At 40.1% G+C, this 16,196-nt stretch overlaps 1 protein-coding gene across 1 annotated transcript in view; it reads left to right on the top strand.

The window, feature by feature from the left end:
• Positions 1 to 16,196, top strand: part of CHD7 (chromodomain helicase DNA binding protein 7) — a 212,373-nt gene that overhangs the window by 790 nt on the left and 195,387 nt on the right. The window lies entirely within an intron of this gene.

Raw genomic sequence — 16,196 nt, 5'->3', positions numbered from 1 at the left:
TCTATAAGAACATTTATAAAAAACATGATATAATGAATTTTACTTAAACCGATGATGTTTTTGTCACGATTACTATACATGGTTTTTTAGCAGAAATAGTGTGTGTGGTTTGTGAAATGAAATTCTGGAACAGTGGCTGGCTGTTCGATGCAGATGGGCAGAAGTGTTCATTTTAAACTCAGACTCTGAAACTTGAAAACTGAGCTGAAACTATTGCTCCAATAATGACTGAGGGAAGAAGTGGAAGGAAAGAGTATTACGCTCAGAGTTCTGGTTCCTTGTTTATTATTAACTTTTAGGATAGCAATTATCAATATGTTAAGAAATTGCTCTGATACTGACTTTAAAAAATCCTGATACTCTTAATAATTTTCTTTTGTTTACATGAGATGTCAGGGTAACAAATTGAAATTCTCCTTTTCCTTCTGCTCACTCACAGCTAGCAATACTAACATATGTACATTTAGATCTGTACTATTTCTAAACACCGCCCTGCTACACGTTTTCCAATAAAGTTAAACAAGAATTCTTTGTTGAGAGATGTAATATTTAGAGGGGAGGATAGGGGAATAAATCTTAACTACTACAAATTGTTTCCCTTCAGCCTTACTCTGAAGGAGATCCTTGTTGGTTTTCTCATTACCGTATAACTAGTCTGTTGACTTTGTTACACTTTGGTGGAAGGGATTGGAATTTAGTAAGAAATAAAAAATTTTAAAAAGAAGGGAGGGAAAGTTTGTTTTTTTAGTAAAATAAGCAAAAAAATGGAATTATATAAAAGTAAAAGCAAGTAATGTATTTAAAATAAAGCAGAAAATATTTAAAGCATTATAATTACTTACTATTTCTATAGAAAAGTATTCTCCCATATGTATCATATCTGTTTACAGGATACACCAAATGATTATTATAAACAAATCGTAAGGGAAAAATAAATGCTAGAGAAATAGCTTCTCTTGTGTATGTAGGCTTGGATCATTTTGAGTTTAGAAAATATTTTAGACCCTGATTTTAGACACTACAAGCTCACTTACACTTTAGTGAACTGTAGTTTTCAGTTTTTAAACCTTTTTAAAAATCTTATTTCTAAACTTTATGGAGTGGTAAAGAATTTTTTTAAATGTTTATAATGAAACATTTTTTAAAACAGCTAATTTTAAGAGTATATCCACAATGAAATATATTTCAGCCTTTTTCAGCATGTCAAATCTGAGTAGGTGATCACTTGAAAGAAACACATATTTAAGATGAGATCTAAGATTGCCATTTGTTACACTCGTTGCTTTTAGCAGAGATGTCAAGTCAATTGGGTTTTGAAAATAAACTGCCAGTCCAATAGAGATATGCAGATACTGACGACTAGCACATAATATAATGGAAAGATGGTGGGGTTTGGAGTGAAAAGACTCAGGTCTAAGCCAGCTAGTTTTATACCTTCTGCAAGTTATGTCAGACTTAGTTTCCACATTTATAAATTGGGCACCAATTTGCCTCCTCGACCACCTCACAGTGCTGATGTGAGCAGCAAATGAGGATAACGGATACTGCCAACCCTAAAACAGTGGACAAGTAGTAGTTACCAGGACTGTTGTACACATTCTGCTTTGTTCTTGGAGACATTTGGTTTTCATGGAAATCATAATTATGTATATATATATATATATATATATATATATATATATATATATATAATTTATACACACACACACACAAACTTACACGGCGGAAAGTTCATGAACCTAATTGTCCATCCTCATATACTGGGATTGTCAAAAAAATGTATACACATTTTAAGAAAGGAAAGAAAAAAACTATTGAAATTGTAATACTCAATATATACCGATAACAAAAGATGAATACAAGACATGTGTATTTATTTCATATATACATGAATTATATGTATATAATATTTTATATATATATATGATATATATAAATATATATATTTCATATATATATATTTATATATATGAAATAAATTACTTTTTCATAAACTCTGATTTCCTAAGGGGCATTCATATACACTTGTACTTGTTCATGGATAATAGCTGATATTAGAGATAACTGGGGCACTCTATATAAAAAACAAGCATTGTAGTAAGTTTAAGGAAGATTCTGGTACACTCTAGATTTTATTGTGCTCTGTGTATCATTATAAAGCAAAGTGATATTGGTGTGTACGAGGTCGGACAATTAAGTTCGCGAACTCATCCTAGAAAAAGTGCTACATACCTCATTGCTGAATATCACTATGGTCACCTTTGAGGTACTCCCCTTGGGAAGCTATGCACTGATACCAGTGCCTAGTCCACCCTTCAAAGCAATTTTGGAACTCTTTCTGGAATGGCCATCAGAGCTGTTGTATTATCCTTGATGTCCTGAATATCATCAAAATGTCTTCCTTTCGATACTTCCTGTATCTTCGGGTAAAGAAAGAAGTCATTGGGGGCCAGATCAGGTGAGTAGGGAGGGTGTTCCAATACAGTTGTTTGTTTATTGGCTAAAAACTCCCTCACAGACAGTGCCCTGTGAGCTGGTGCATTGTCATGATGCAAGAGCCATGAATTGTTGGTGGAAAGTTCAGGTCATTTGGTCTAAGTTTTTCACACAGTCTTTTCAGCACTTCCAAATTATAAACTTGGTTAACTGTTTGTCCAGTTGGTACAAATTCATACTGAATAAACCCTCTGATATCAAAAAAGCTTAGCAACATCATTGCAACAAGTTCGTGAACTTAATTGTCAGACCTCGTATGAGCGATGAGAGTAATAAAAACGAATATAGAAAAAACAAGACAAATATCTAATTTAGTATATCTTGTTCAGTGCCCAATGTCAATGGTTAAAAGAGGAAGATATTCTTCAGTGACAATATTATTTATTATTATTGACCCGTGATAAATCTGAAGGATAAAGTAGCAAAGTCACAATGAAAGCACTTCTATTATCCTTGATTCCTTCACCCAACTTTGAAATATTTGGCCAACAGTTAATCACCCACGCAGGTTTAACTGAGAAGTCATTATGTGGAGAAAGCTACAGTGCATACTGTGCACGGTAAAAGAAATATAAATGCATTTTCTGTCAAGGAAGCTAAAATCAAGTTCTGAGAGAGAAAAATAAAAATAAAAACAAAAAACCAAGCCCTGATATATTTGTGAGTGAGCCCACATTCTTTGCAAAGGAAGGACAGCTGGGTGGGCAATGCCCCAGCTGCTTCTCTTTGCAGCCTTCTAAAAAGCCCCGCCTGCAGTCAGAGGAGGTGACTCCTGCCTGAATACATTGCCCTCACGCTCTGCGATTCTACCGTTACAATCTCATTCTTTTGGATGCTAAAGTTTTTAATTTTCTAAAGTTGCTCCTTAAAATATAAAACTCCCTGGAAGAGTGTAGATGGCACTTGATGCTAACAAACACCTAAATAATCTTCCTGCTCAGCAGAGATTGTTCTTATCCTGCTGAGACCAAGAAAGGAAGCAAGATGGATGCCTACGAGAAGAGAATGTGAACGGCAAAGGTAGAAAGAAAGAAAGAAAGAAAGAAAGAAAGAAAGAAAGAAAGAAAGAAAGAAAGAAAGAAAGAAAGGAAGGAAGGAAGGAAGGAAGGAAGGAAGGAAGGAAGGAAGGAAGGAAGGAAGGAAGGAAGGAAGGAAGGAAGGAAGGAGAAAGAAAGAAAGGAAGGAAGGAAGGAAGAAAGAAAGGACCCAGTGAGGTGGGACCCAAAAATGCTTTGATGATTTTGCCTGGGAAGTCTCCCCACTCCCAGAAGACGCTGGTATGGCATGGCGTCATGCCATGGGATTCCAGCTTCTGCTCTTAGGCTTCCAGGATCTGTTGGGCTGGCCCTACCCATATTCCCGGGCTGTCATGGAATCCAGCTGAAATTCAGACTAGCTTGGTGGTAAACAGACCAGCTTGGTGGTACCAGAAGAAAAACCAGTCTGAAGGTCAGACTTGAGTTTGTTGTGACTGAGTCATTTAGACCTACAGACTTTGATTTCCACATTTGTTACAGGAGAGAGTGGACTACATTCCTATCCTGCTCTGGGTTTCTCCCTTTCCCTGTCAACTTCTCTCCCAAATCGTTTTACTCTAAATAAGCCTCTACCACAGGCGGTTAAAAAAAAAAAAAAAAAAAAAAAGCGTCTTCCAAAAGGGGGAAACAACCCAAATGTCCATGGATGAATGGATAAACAAAAAGTGATATATATGTACAATGGAATATAATACAGCCTTAAAAAGGAAGAAAATTCTGACACATGCTACAACCTGGATGAACCTTGAAGACATTATGCTAAGTGAAGTAAGCCAGTCACAAAAAGACAAATAGTGAGTGATCCCACTTATGTGAGGTACGTAGAGTAGTCAAATCCATAGAGGCAGAAAGTAGAAGAGAGGTTACGGGGGTTTGGGGACAGGGAATGGGAGTTCTGTTTAATGGGTACAGAGTTTTAGTTTGAAATGATGGAAAGTTCTGGAGATGAACAGTGGTGATAGTTAGACAGCAATGTGAGTTTAATTAAGGTCACTGAACTGTACACTTAAAAATGGTTAACATGGTACATTTTATAATATGTGTATTTTACCACAAAAAATATTTTAATAACCAACTAACCCGGAAGCCCAGAGTGGGAACCCTGACTGGAGACCTGTTTTGTGTGATCTGCCTAATGCCTTGCTCCTGATGATGTCTCTGTGTAGCTCTTCGAGTTTTGACCCATCCCCGGTTTCTCCCTGCATGGCAGGATATCCTCCTTAGCCCTTTTCAGAGAATGCTCCTCATTCTCCCTCAACATACACACCCCCGGACCTGGGCTGGTATCTGCATGCCTCAGCCCTTCTCAAGCAAAACTCTCTGCTCTGCCCCTCTGCCACCACTCTGGAGCTGTCAGACCACCTGGGTCTTGCTCTCCCATGTTCAGTAGGGACATGGCCTAGCACTGCCCCACTTCTGAAGTGCATGCATGTGTAGCCTACACCCATTCGTCCCCCATTACTCCTACTCTTCAACCTCATGGAGACCCCATTTCCTAGGCCTCTCCTCCCAGCAGTCACTCCGTTCTTCAGCGTGTGTCACACAGTTGTTTGCACGGGTACCATTGCACGTTGATTGGCTCATATTCTGCAACCCCAACCAAGCCCAAGGGGAAGTTGTTCAGTCCTTTTCTACAAGTGTGTTGGTGACTTCCTCTTACCCTCTTCAAAACAGGACTCTCTTTAAGCCTCATTCCACATCCCTGTAGGCCTCTATCACGCCATGTAATCGAGCACTGTTGTGTCCTGTTCCAGTGTCATTCTGCATAAGCAAGCCTTTCTTGCAGTCCTCCCAAAGTGCTACGCTCCCTCTGCTCCAGGCTCCTGTACCCGCAGGTCAAACTGCCTGGCATGCTGCTTCTGTCCTCTTCTTTCCTCTTCTTTGTTTGTCAAACTCCTATTAGTTCTTTGGGTCCCAGTGCGAGCCTCATCTCTGAGAAGGCATTCAGCGGACCCTTACCTCAGGCTGCAGGAGGAAGGTGTCTGCCCATAGGACCCTCTGCTTATTCCTGCTATCATAGCTGTTTTACAGTTTCCCCAGATGTGAGATTCACGAGGGCAGGGACTGTGGCTTATTCATTACGGCATCCTCAGCATTTCACACAGGGCCTGACACAATCCAACTGGCGAAAGAAGCCACTGAGTATACTTTTAAGAATACATTGTTATAAGTTTGGTCTAATAGGTGATAATTTGGCTTACAATTTTATGTCTGTGATTTTATTATATTCTTATAAATATCAAGTCATTACCTTTTACGTTATCCTTTTTTTTTTTTTTGGCCATTGACTAGTTAATTTTAATATTGGTATATCAATTACACTTAGGTTTGGCTGCATGCAAAACAAAATCTGCAAATAACATCACCATAAACAAAATAGAAATTTTCTCCCAATTCTGCACAAGTTCAAGTATAGATAGTGTTGGGCTGATATGTGTCTCACTCCAAATCTTCAGGATTCAATTTTCTTTCAGCTTTACTTCCTCATCCCCAGATTGTGCCGCTGCCTTTGTGGTCCCAGATGGAGGCTAGACTCAAATTCCAGGCAGTAGGGTGGAGGAAGCAATAAAGAAAGGGTGAAAGCCCGCACGAACTGTCTTTCTAGAAGTTCCTCAGAAGTTCACAGCTGACATTTTTGCTTACATACTGTTGAGCCGATTTAATCATACTTAGCTGCAAAGGTGGCTGAGAGACAGTCTTTGTTTTGGGTAGCCATGTACCGAGCTAAAAATTCTATTGGTATGGAAAAAGAGGAGCATTAATATTAGGGGACAAAAAGAATGGTTGGCCATACCTGAGTTTAAGAAGAGAAATACAGTAGTCTCCCCTTATTTGGGGATTGGGGAGATATATTCCAAGACCCCCATGGATGCCTGAAACCACAGATAGTAGCAAACCCTATATATACTACGTTTTTTTCCTCTACATACATACTTAGCTGTGATAAAGTTTAATTTACAAATTAGGCATAATAAGAAATTAACACAATAACTAATAAAATAGAATAATTATTATAATATTCTGGAGTAGTTTTTCTATTTTTCACTCTGAACCTTCCTTTTCCTGATTCTGTGTAATCATCCCTCATTCGCAGTAAATGCCTTGGTGTGGCTCATTTCAGGGGGTCCCTTGATGAAATCTTCCTATAGGCTCAACGCTCATGGTGCAACACGTGCCGTCAATTGAAACATGTTTTCTGTTCATGTCTCCCACAGATTTAATGCCTTTTCTATCTTCTTAAAATTGTAAATATCCTTTATTAAACCTGATTGCTAGTTAGGGCCTAAACAATATACAGAAACTGCACAATTGATATTCAATGAGAGGTTATTTTTCTGGACATATTGACACATTAAGGTACTTTTCTTCAAAATTTTTAAGTCTCCAGTAAAAATAATTGCATGCTGACAATATTTTCTATTTTCTGTAAGAGCTCTTGGAAGACAGGATTCCTTTTCCATCTTCACTAAGCACTTACCACATACGCACTGTGGCCATAACTTTTGCAGTCTGTGGTGTGATAGCAAAACTAGCAGGAATTTCTTTTTTCTTCTTCACAATTTCATGGGTAGAAGATTCATTCTTACTGTAGAGCTTAGCAACCTCAGCGTATGATTTTTTTCTTTTCTTACTAAGTTGAGAACTTTTACCTTTTCACTTAAAGGAAGCACTTTATGGTTTCTCGATGGCACATCTGAATTGCCAGCATCACTACGCTTGTGCTTTCGGGCCACTATTACAGTGTTTCCCCAAAAATAAGACCCAGCCAGACCATCAGCTCTAATGCGTCTTTTGAAGCAAAAATTAATGTAAGACCCGGTATTGTATTGTATTGTATTTTGTATTATATTATATTATATTATATTATATTATATTATATTATATTAGATCCGATCTTATATTATAGTAAAATAAGACCAAGTCTTATATTAATTTTTGCTCCAAAAGACGCATTAGAGCTGAGGGTTCAGCTAGGTCTTATTTTTGGGGAAACATGGTAAGTAAAATAAAATAACGGTGATTTGAACACAAGCACTGTGATACCATAACAGTTGGTCTGATAACCAAGACAGCTACCAAGTGACTAACAGGCGGGAAGTGTGTACAGTATGGAGACGCTGGACGAAGTTCACGTCTGGGGTGGGATGGAGCAGGACAGAGTGAGATTTCGTCAGGCTGCTCAGAATGGCACAAAATTTAAAACGTATGAATTGTTTATTCTTGGAATTTTCCACTTAATATCTTCAGACCACGGTTGACCATGGGTAACTGAAACTTCAGCAAGTGAGACCTCTCAGATAAGGGGGGACTATTATATGTCAACATTATAATCCAGATGAATCTAGATTTCAAATGTATGCTTCCCAACTCTTCATCTCCTTTGTTGAAAGGTCATGACATTTAGACCCAGGAGTTTTTACACCAAGTAAGTGACTAGATTTCCAGTTTTTTCCTGTTATCAGGTAGTGCAAACAGCAAGTGCAGTCACCTTGTCCCCAGGATGAGGCTCAGAGATGGGGTGAGGGGCAGTGGAGGTGAAGGGTGTAAGTAGAGCGAAGGACTCAGTAATAACAAAGGAAGGATTTCACATTTTAACTGTTCCAGCATGAACCCTGAATCTCACTGGCAGGATTCCCGGGGCTCCCTGGGGGGGTGTTCATATCTCTTCCCTTCATCAGGCACCTGCAGTTCCACCCTGGGAAGCTGGAGGTCTCTATTCCACCACAGGCCACTGTGGACACAGCTTTAGCATGGGTGTCAGTGGACACCCTTCTCTAGTCTTCCAAGGGGAGGTATACAGGCTGCAGAACAATCTCTGCAGGGAGACGGTGCAGATACGGCCTGCTTGGGACTGCAGTCTGCACTCCATAAGCCTGCTCTGGCTTATAACCAGCCTGTCATCCTCAGCCACTCGCCTAAAGGTCAAGCCCTTTACTCACCTACTCTCTCAGCCACTCTCATTCCCATACTTCTCAGTGCTTCTTCCTTCCCTATCTGTTCTTGTCCCCTTCCCATTGTTTTTCCTCCTTGGCAACCTTCTAGGGTCCTTGAAAACCCTGATTCCTCTTGTGACTTTATCCTGTTTTATTCTCAAATCTATTCCACTGTAAATCAACTTCCCTGAATCTCTGATCGCACCACGGAGCCAGCCCTGCGTCTCTCTTCCTTAGCTGAGGATACTCGGTTCCTGGCTTAGCTTCTCCATTGCTCCCTCCCAGTGGGCTTGTGAGAAAAGGCTCCATTGTCTTTGCTGCTCAATCGCTTTCCTTTCTTTCATCTCCAAATAAGGAAATACAGTGTCCACTGCTCTCATTGCTTCACAGCTCCTAGCTCAGTTCCTTGTCATCAGGTTGTACTCACCACATCTTTACGAAACTAACATGTTGATGTCATCAATGACCTCCAAGTTACCTAATCTGATGAAGGCATCAGATTCCTTGAATACAAAATGGCACCATTGCCATTGCCCTTTCATCAAAAATTTATCTTGCCTTCTATCACACTGCATATCCTGGTTCTTTTCTTACCTTTTGTGAACACTCTGATCAATACTAAAACAACAGTGCAAATAGCTAATGTATAGCAAACATTTATATTGTGTCATGCAGAACATAAGGTGCTTTGTATGTATTATTTCACTGAACCCTTGTATTAACTCTATGAGGCAGATGCAATTATTATCCCCACTTTACAGATAAAGAAACTGAGGCTTGTAGGCTTACAGAGGTAAACAATGTGCTCAAGATGACAAAGCCAGGAAGAATTAGCAGGCAAGTTTTGTTGAATTCCAAAGCCGTGCCTTTTGCCAGTGGAGCATATTGCTTCTACTCCATCTGTTTTACCTCTCTTCCTGATTTCACCTTAAATGAGACTTTCCCAGGATTCTGTTTGGGGGTATCTGCTCACCTGTCTGTAGACATGTACTTTCACAAGAAAATACCTGGCTCTCCTGGAGGTGAACATATTTATTTATTAAGTATTTATTTCCTAGTTATTATAAAACCTTTTAAACATTCGCAAAGAGAGAGAGAATTGTGTAATGACCCCCTCCTCTCCTCCCAGGTACCAGTACACAAATGGCCATTTATGGCCACTCTCTATCTTTTTTTTTTTTTTTTTTTTTTTTTTTGGCTTTTTTTGCAATTTATTTGTAGAAAACACCAGCTCACTTGTCCTGTGTAATAGCCCACATTCTGGATTTTGCTGATCGCATCCCCACGGTGCTAACACATTTGTCCCTCCACCCACCGAAATGTCCAGGAAACTGTAGTTAGATCTAGAGCTGTGATCTAATTCAAGTGCATTTTTTCGTGAGATGATTTCATTGGCGAAATGATGTACTTCCATCAGAAATCTTGTTTATTTAAATGCCTTCTAAGTCTGTATTCAGCTTCATTCCTTTATCTTCAGCTAACTGCTAGATCATTTCACTTGGATATTCTGCCATCATTTTAAAACAACACGTGTAAAAACAAATTTATCTCCCCCACGCAAGCTTTCCCTCTTGACACCTTCTCTATTTCTGCCATGTTTATTGTCCTTTTAAATCACTTGGGCTCCAGGTCTCAGGGCCATCATTCATGTTTCCTCAGCTCCCACATTCGGTCCTGAAGACCTGCCAGTTATCTCTCTATAGTGCCAGCATCCTTTCCTTGATTCTCATACCCATTACCCTATACACAGGCTTTGAAAGTATTACAATACCTTTCCCCCTCCAGCCTCTTTTCCCTCAATTTCACTCCATAAACTGCCACTGGATTAAACACTTACACATTTTGTGTTCCTTATTACGTATTTCCTATTCACAAACCACCAATGGCTACCCATTACTATGGAATAACATCGAAACTACTGAGAGTACTCCAACACAACCTGCATTTCCAGTCTACCCCACACAGTTCACCTTGCTCAGCATTAGATGTTTTTTTCCATAGGTGCGGAAGGCAATTGACTTGAAAACGTTTAGAGCAATGTCGTAAGGGACATCCTTTTTTAGTGTTGAATACTGGAGATTCAAATGAACAACTGTTGTAGCTCTCAAGGGACATCTGGTGTCCCACACTAGGGGAAGGCGGAGTTGCCTACTTCCCTTGCAAAACACTGTTTGCTGGCTTTCTCAACTTTCCTAATAGGATATTCTCACTACTGCCTGTTTGCCTGGTCCTAAAGCATGTGACCAGCCATTGACCAGTAATAGACAATGCCAGCCAGCGAGGCTCTGCCTCACGTCACCAGTTCTCTGGCTGTCATTAAAAGCCAACACACAAACACCCTACGACACAAAGAACTCCCACTTGAGAGGAATTTTTAGGACAATTTCTCTAGGAGACATGATATGCATCTACTCTTCCAAGAACTTGTGAAGGCAGACCAGGGAACATCTGTATCCCAGATGACCTCCAGCTAACATGCTTTTGAACATTACCCTGGCTTACACTGGCCCCGCCCAGGGCCACAGCTCACGGTCTCCAATGTGAATTCCCATGTGACACTTTCTTACAAAACTTGACAGAAAGAGCCGGTATGCCATCCTTCATGCCGTAGGAAAAGCTACATATTTAGTATAGTTTTCCTTTCACTCTGCCCACCAGGAGGCTGAGGTTACGATTGCAAAGCTCACTAACTGGTTAGTCCTTTTGGTTAGAAACTGTATATTTTCCCCTGAGTCCTGATTTCAGTTACTATTTCTACTTTAATAATTTTGTGCTGTTCTTCTTCTTATAAGCTACCTAAAATGCATTTTGGAACGAGCCAATGTACACATTAAAAAATAAAATGCTACTATGTTCTTCCACCCAGGCAAAGTCAGTTGATTTACCTCAGATGACTCTCAGTTTGCTTATTCTGTGCTGTTTAATTGGAAGGCAGTCCCACCCTTCTCTACCACCAATAACCCCCCGCCCCCCCGCCCCCCTCACCAAAGCCTACCCACCTGGGTATCTCAGTGTGAAGGCCCCCTGCCCCCCTCCTCCATGCATGGCCCTGACTACCCCAGCACAGAGCCAGCCTGCCTTCCTCGGGGAGCCTTTCATGCTGTTTGTACACTACTCATTTGCCACTTCCCACACCCTGTTTTTTAACGTTGGTTTTATAAACATTTTTAAATTTTTTGAAAGTAATATGTACGCACAGTAGAAAATTTAAAGATATAAGAGAGGTTGCACAGGCAAAATGTACTCGTTCTATCATCACAATTGCCCCAGAGGTGACCACTATTGTTAGTTCTTTATGTATCATTACAGACATTCCTATGCATTTACAAACACACATGAGTGCACGTGTGTGTGTATATATTATATATATATATATTGGGGGTGCCAAAAAATGGATACAAGTGGACACTGTGGTCAACGTTGCTCAACAGTAGTTCACCATAATCAGAAGTGTCTGGATGCTGATGGTAACCACTTTGAGCACTTCTTGTAATTACAGAAGTCCAACGTGACTTGTATTCATCTTTTGTTATTGGTATATATTGAGTATTATAATTTTAATATAGTTTTCCTTTCTTAAAATGTGCATTTTTTTGGCACCTTCTATGTGTGTGTGTGTGTGTGTGTGTGTGTGTGTGTGTGTGTTTCTAAAGCCTTCTGTCCTATTTTTCTTTTTTTACAAGGAGAGCGTAGCTCACAGTGGCCCATGCAGGGATTGAACCAGCAACCTTGGTGTTATTAGCACCACACTCTAACCAATTGAGCTAACCGGCCACCTTCTGCCCTTTTTTTCCACAACTCTGAACATACCATGTACCTTGTTCTACATCTAAATGTTTTCCTCCACATAACAGTTTAGTTTGGAGATTATAACACATCAGTACATAAATAGCTACCTCATTCTTTCTAATTCCTGTGTAGCTTCTATTGCAAGGATTAACCATAATTTGTTTGCTTAGTTATGCCATCATAGTCCATATCTCTGATTAAATGTATTCTTTCCGAGGGCAATGGAGGGAATACATCTGCATTTAGTATATTCCCCCACAAATCCAGAGTGTAGCACCTTCCACATAGGAAAAGCGTAAGAAATCAGTGGCTGTCCATTTTTACCAGTAAATAATCAAGCAGTAAATAATTCTATTTTTTAAAATAATTCTCCTTTATAAAAGTATTTTAGGAGTGACTTGAGAAAGTCTTACCGCATTATACAATCAACTATGTCTGTCTTTCACTTAAATTTCCCATGTTATAATATGTGGTATTATCTACGACATGTTTTGGAAAGGCTTGACCTTGAGGCATGCTAAGTTTCAGCTCCTGAAGAAAAGGGCTGGAAGGGCTAAGGTCCCACATCTAGAGATGAGAGCAGGGACGCTACAGGACAGAGAGAACCACCCCAAGGAGAGAGCCCAGCAGTGCATAGGATGCCAGCCTCAGTTCTGCTCACATACACAGTGGAATATTATTCAGTCTTAACAAGGAAGGAAATTCTGACACATGCTACAACATGGGTGAACTTTGACAATATTGTGCTAAGTGAAGTAAAACAGATACAAAAGAACAACTATTGTGTGATTCCACTTAGGTACCTAGAATAGGCAAATTGATAGAGACAGAAAAAATAGCGGTTACCAGGGGCTGGTGGAGGGGAGAATGGGGAGCGTTTGTTTAATGGATGCAGATGTTCAGGATGATGAAAAAGTTCTGGAGATGGATGGCGGTGATGGTTGCACAATATCGTGGATGTACTTGATGCCACAGACTTGTACACTTAAAAATGGTTACAATGGTATATTTCATATAATGTAATTTTATCACAAAAAAGCGTTTTATCACTTAAAAAGGCATGAGGCAACAGCAACACATACACTGTAGAATATGGTATTGTTTCCCAAAATTCAGTCATTTTTTGTTCCACTGCCTTGATCTGTGCCTTCTCTGAACTCACCACATGTACTGTCTTACTCTCCTGAGTCAGGTCTGGAAATGTTACATTTCCTCTTCCTGGGAGAGGTAATAAATGAACAGGCTATACTCAGAGCATGTGAAATCGTATTTAACGATGTTAGACCCAGGTGTCTTAGGAGTGACTCAGGGCAATGGCTCGTGAGGGGCCACCACAGCACTGTGAGGATGGGAACAGGCCTGAGAGTGGATGGTGCATGGCTCTGAGTCCCGTCAGCTTCTGCCTTTGTGACCCCAGGGAGCTCTACCCTGTGAGCTGAAGTTAGCAGCAGCATTCCCGGCTGGAGAACCTCCAGAGAGGAGCTTAGGAGATGGGTTAATAGGAATTCTTGCTAGCTCTCTAAATGAAAAGCCCCAGTGTAGCAGCTCCATCATATTATAAACACATTATAAATATATTAAAAAGTAATTACTTGGGTGGAAGTTAACTATGTTAAAATACAAATTAAGATAAAATTAGGAGTGTTTTTACTTTCAGATTGAAGTACAACAGAATGTTTTTTAAAAATTATTTTTGTCTTTCTGTATCCAGCCATCCCAGCATGGTAAATGCAATGCTCATTCCATGAGCGTTTGTTGCAGGCCAGGCATTGTACTAGGTGCCGTCACGGAACCAGCTTCTGACAAACTCGAGCAGTGTACTGTGGGTCCGTGGGTCCCAGTGATGGGATATTTCCATGTGGAACAGTTAGCTGGAGAGTCGTCAGTTTTCCACCCAGGAGAAAGGGATTAATTGAAGTTGGTTGCATAATTCTCAAAGCCATCGTCTCCAGAGCTGCATCCAAAGGCAAGATCTTGTGAAAATCAGGATGCAGACTTGTCTGTCCAAAGCAACTTTTCCCCCATTAAAGCGGAGGATTGTAAACAATTGGATGTAAAGGAGTTAAGTTCACAGTGGGCCGTGAGAAAGGCAAGTAGACGTTTGGCAGTTATTAGATTTCTGTTTGGTGACGAGCGCTGGACAAGGTTTAGAAGACCGGTGTCTGAATCCCATCTCTGATTCACAGCAGGGCAAGCTCTCAAGCCTCAGATTCCTCATCTGTACGAGTGGCTTTATGTCCATGATCTGCAAAAACTAATCTGATATGTACTGTGAATGTTTTGACCAAAGAGGGTTGGAATATTATGTGCTAGCAATACTTAATGCTAAATATCGAAACCAGAGTGAAATGTAGTAGCATGAGGACTAATACATGAGACACGGAATTAGGCAGCCGTAAATTATGACCTGTTTTCATCTTTTTTTTTTTTTTTAAAGGACAAGCGAATACTTTTCCTCTACAACAATTTTTAAATTTATTTATTTATTTATTTATTTATTTATTTATTTATTTATTTATTTAGAGGGTGCAGCTCACAGTGGCCCATGCGGGGATTGAACCAGCAACCCCAGTGCTATTAGCACCACACTCTAACCAACTGAGTCAACCAGCCACCCCAACCTGTTTTCATCTTACAACTCTGACTTTGATATAGTTTAGCCTAGAATTGTCCAAGAACATGCAATGATAATATTATGTCCCACTGCGTGACATTGGCGCTACTGAAATCACCAGAACAAAAACAGCACCCAAGGCCTGGCCTGGTTCACACTGGAATCCAACCAAATGAGCCAACCAGCCACCCAGGGACTTAATGGGATAGCAGGAAGAACAGACATGCTTAGTTAGTTCTTTGTTGTTGCTAACATTTATTTCCAAAGAAAAAGATTTTAGATGTCCAGAAATTTCTATATATTGTACTGTAGTCACATGCAACTCATGTCTTCCATTTAAACAAAGGACCCGTTACTGTGGCTGCATTACAGCTCCAGGTACAACACAAGCTGATCTTGCCCGGTCCTCCGAGGACCTACTCTGGCTATGTGGCCAAGTATCCTTCTGCGTCTCCACAGAAGACAATGTCTCCCCTGGGTGAGTCTGGCAATTCACCATTTGTAAGCCTTTTCCCCAGGGGTAAACATCACTTAAGAAATTTGCATAACAGCCTGGTGCTACCAATATCTCAGCTCAGGACTGAAGGAGTCCCCCATCCCAAGGAGATTCAGTAAGAGTCCTTTACTTTCTTTTTGCAGCTTACTTCTTCCCCATACGGACTATTCCAAAACTGGAACACTTTCCTCAAGTCTCTTGACAATCCAGGAACATCTCAATCTCAGTAGATGATCAGCCCCCTGAATTAATAAGAAAAATGGAAGATCTTATCAATGAATTTGCTTAACTTTCTGACATCTCTCTCTCTCCTAACCTACGAACTTATTGTCATTTTTACCAGCCTTTCTTTGGCTTCAGATAAAGAAGTGTCATTCGTCCCATCAACCCTGAGCTTGATGACATCTCCTTCCCCACAAGCCTTACTCTCCTATGGCGTCATCCTCTCCCTCTCCTGGCTCCTGGCTCTTACTCTAAAGTCATACTTATCACCCTGGTATTTACCAAAAAGAAAGAAAGAAACAAACCCTCAAAACACTACTACCCGCTCTGTAACGTGACTTCTCCTCTAGATACGACCCATCTGTCCTCATTTCATAACAAAACATCTAATTGGAATCTGAAGTCTACACGAGCTGTCTACACTTCCGTAATTCCTGTAACTTTCTTACTCCCCTGGAATCTAGCTTTTGCCCTCAACACTTGAAACTGAAAAAGTTAACAAGACCAAATTTAATGAACACTTTTCTTTCCTTTCCTGCTTGTTCTGTGACATTTGACAAGGTTACCCTTCCCTTCTAGAAACTGTTTTCCCTTAATGTCGTATTTTT

This window comes from Rhinolophus sinicus, chromosome 7 (genome assembly GCF_057876585.1).
Source record: "Rhinolophus sinicus isolate RSI-liver-muscle chromosome 7, RSI-T2T, whole genome shotgun sequence".
In the NCBI taxonomy this organism is placed as follows: domain Eukaryota; kingdom Metazoa; phylum Chordata; class Mammalia; order Chiroptera; family Rhinolophidae; genus Rhinolophus; species Rhinolophus sinicus.
Note: the sequence above shows the minus strand (reverse complement) of the source record. Positions and strands in the feature narration are given on the sequence as shown.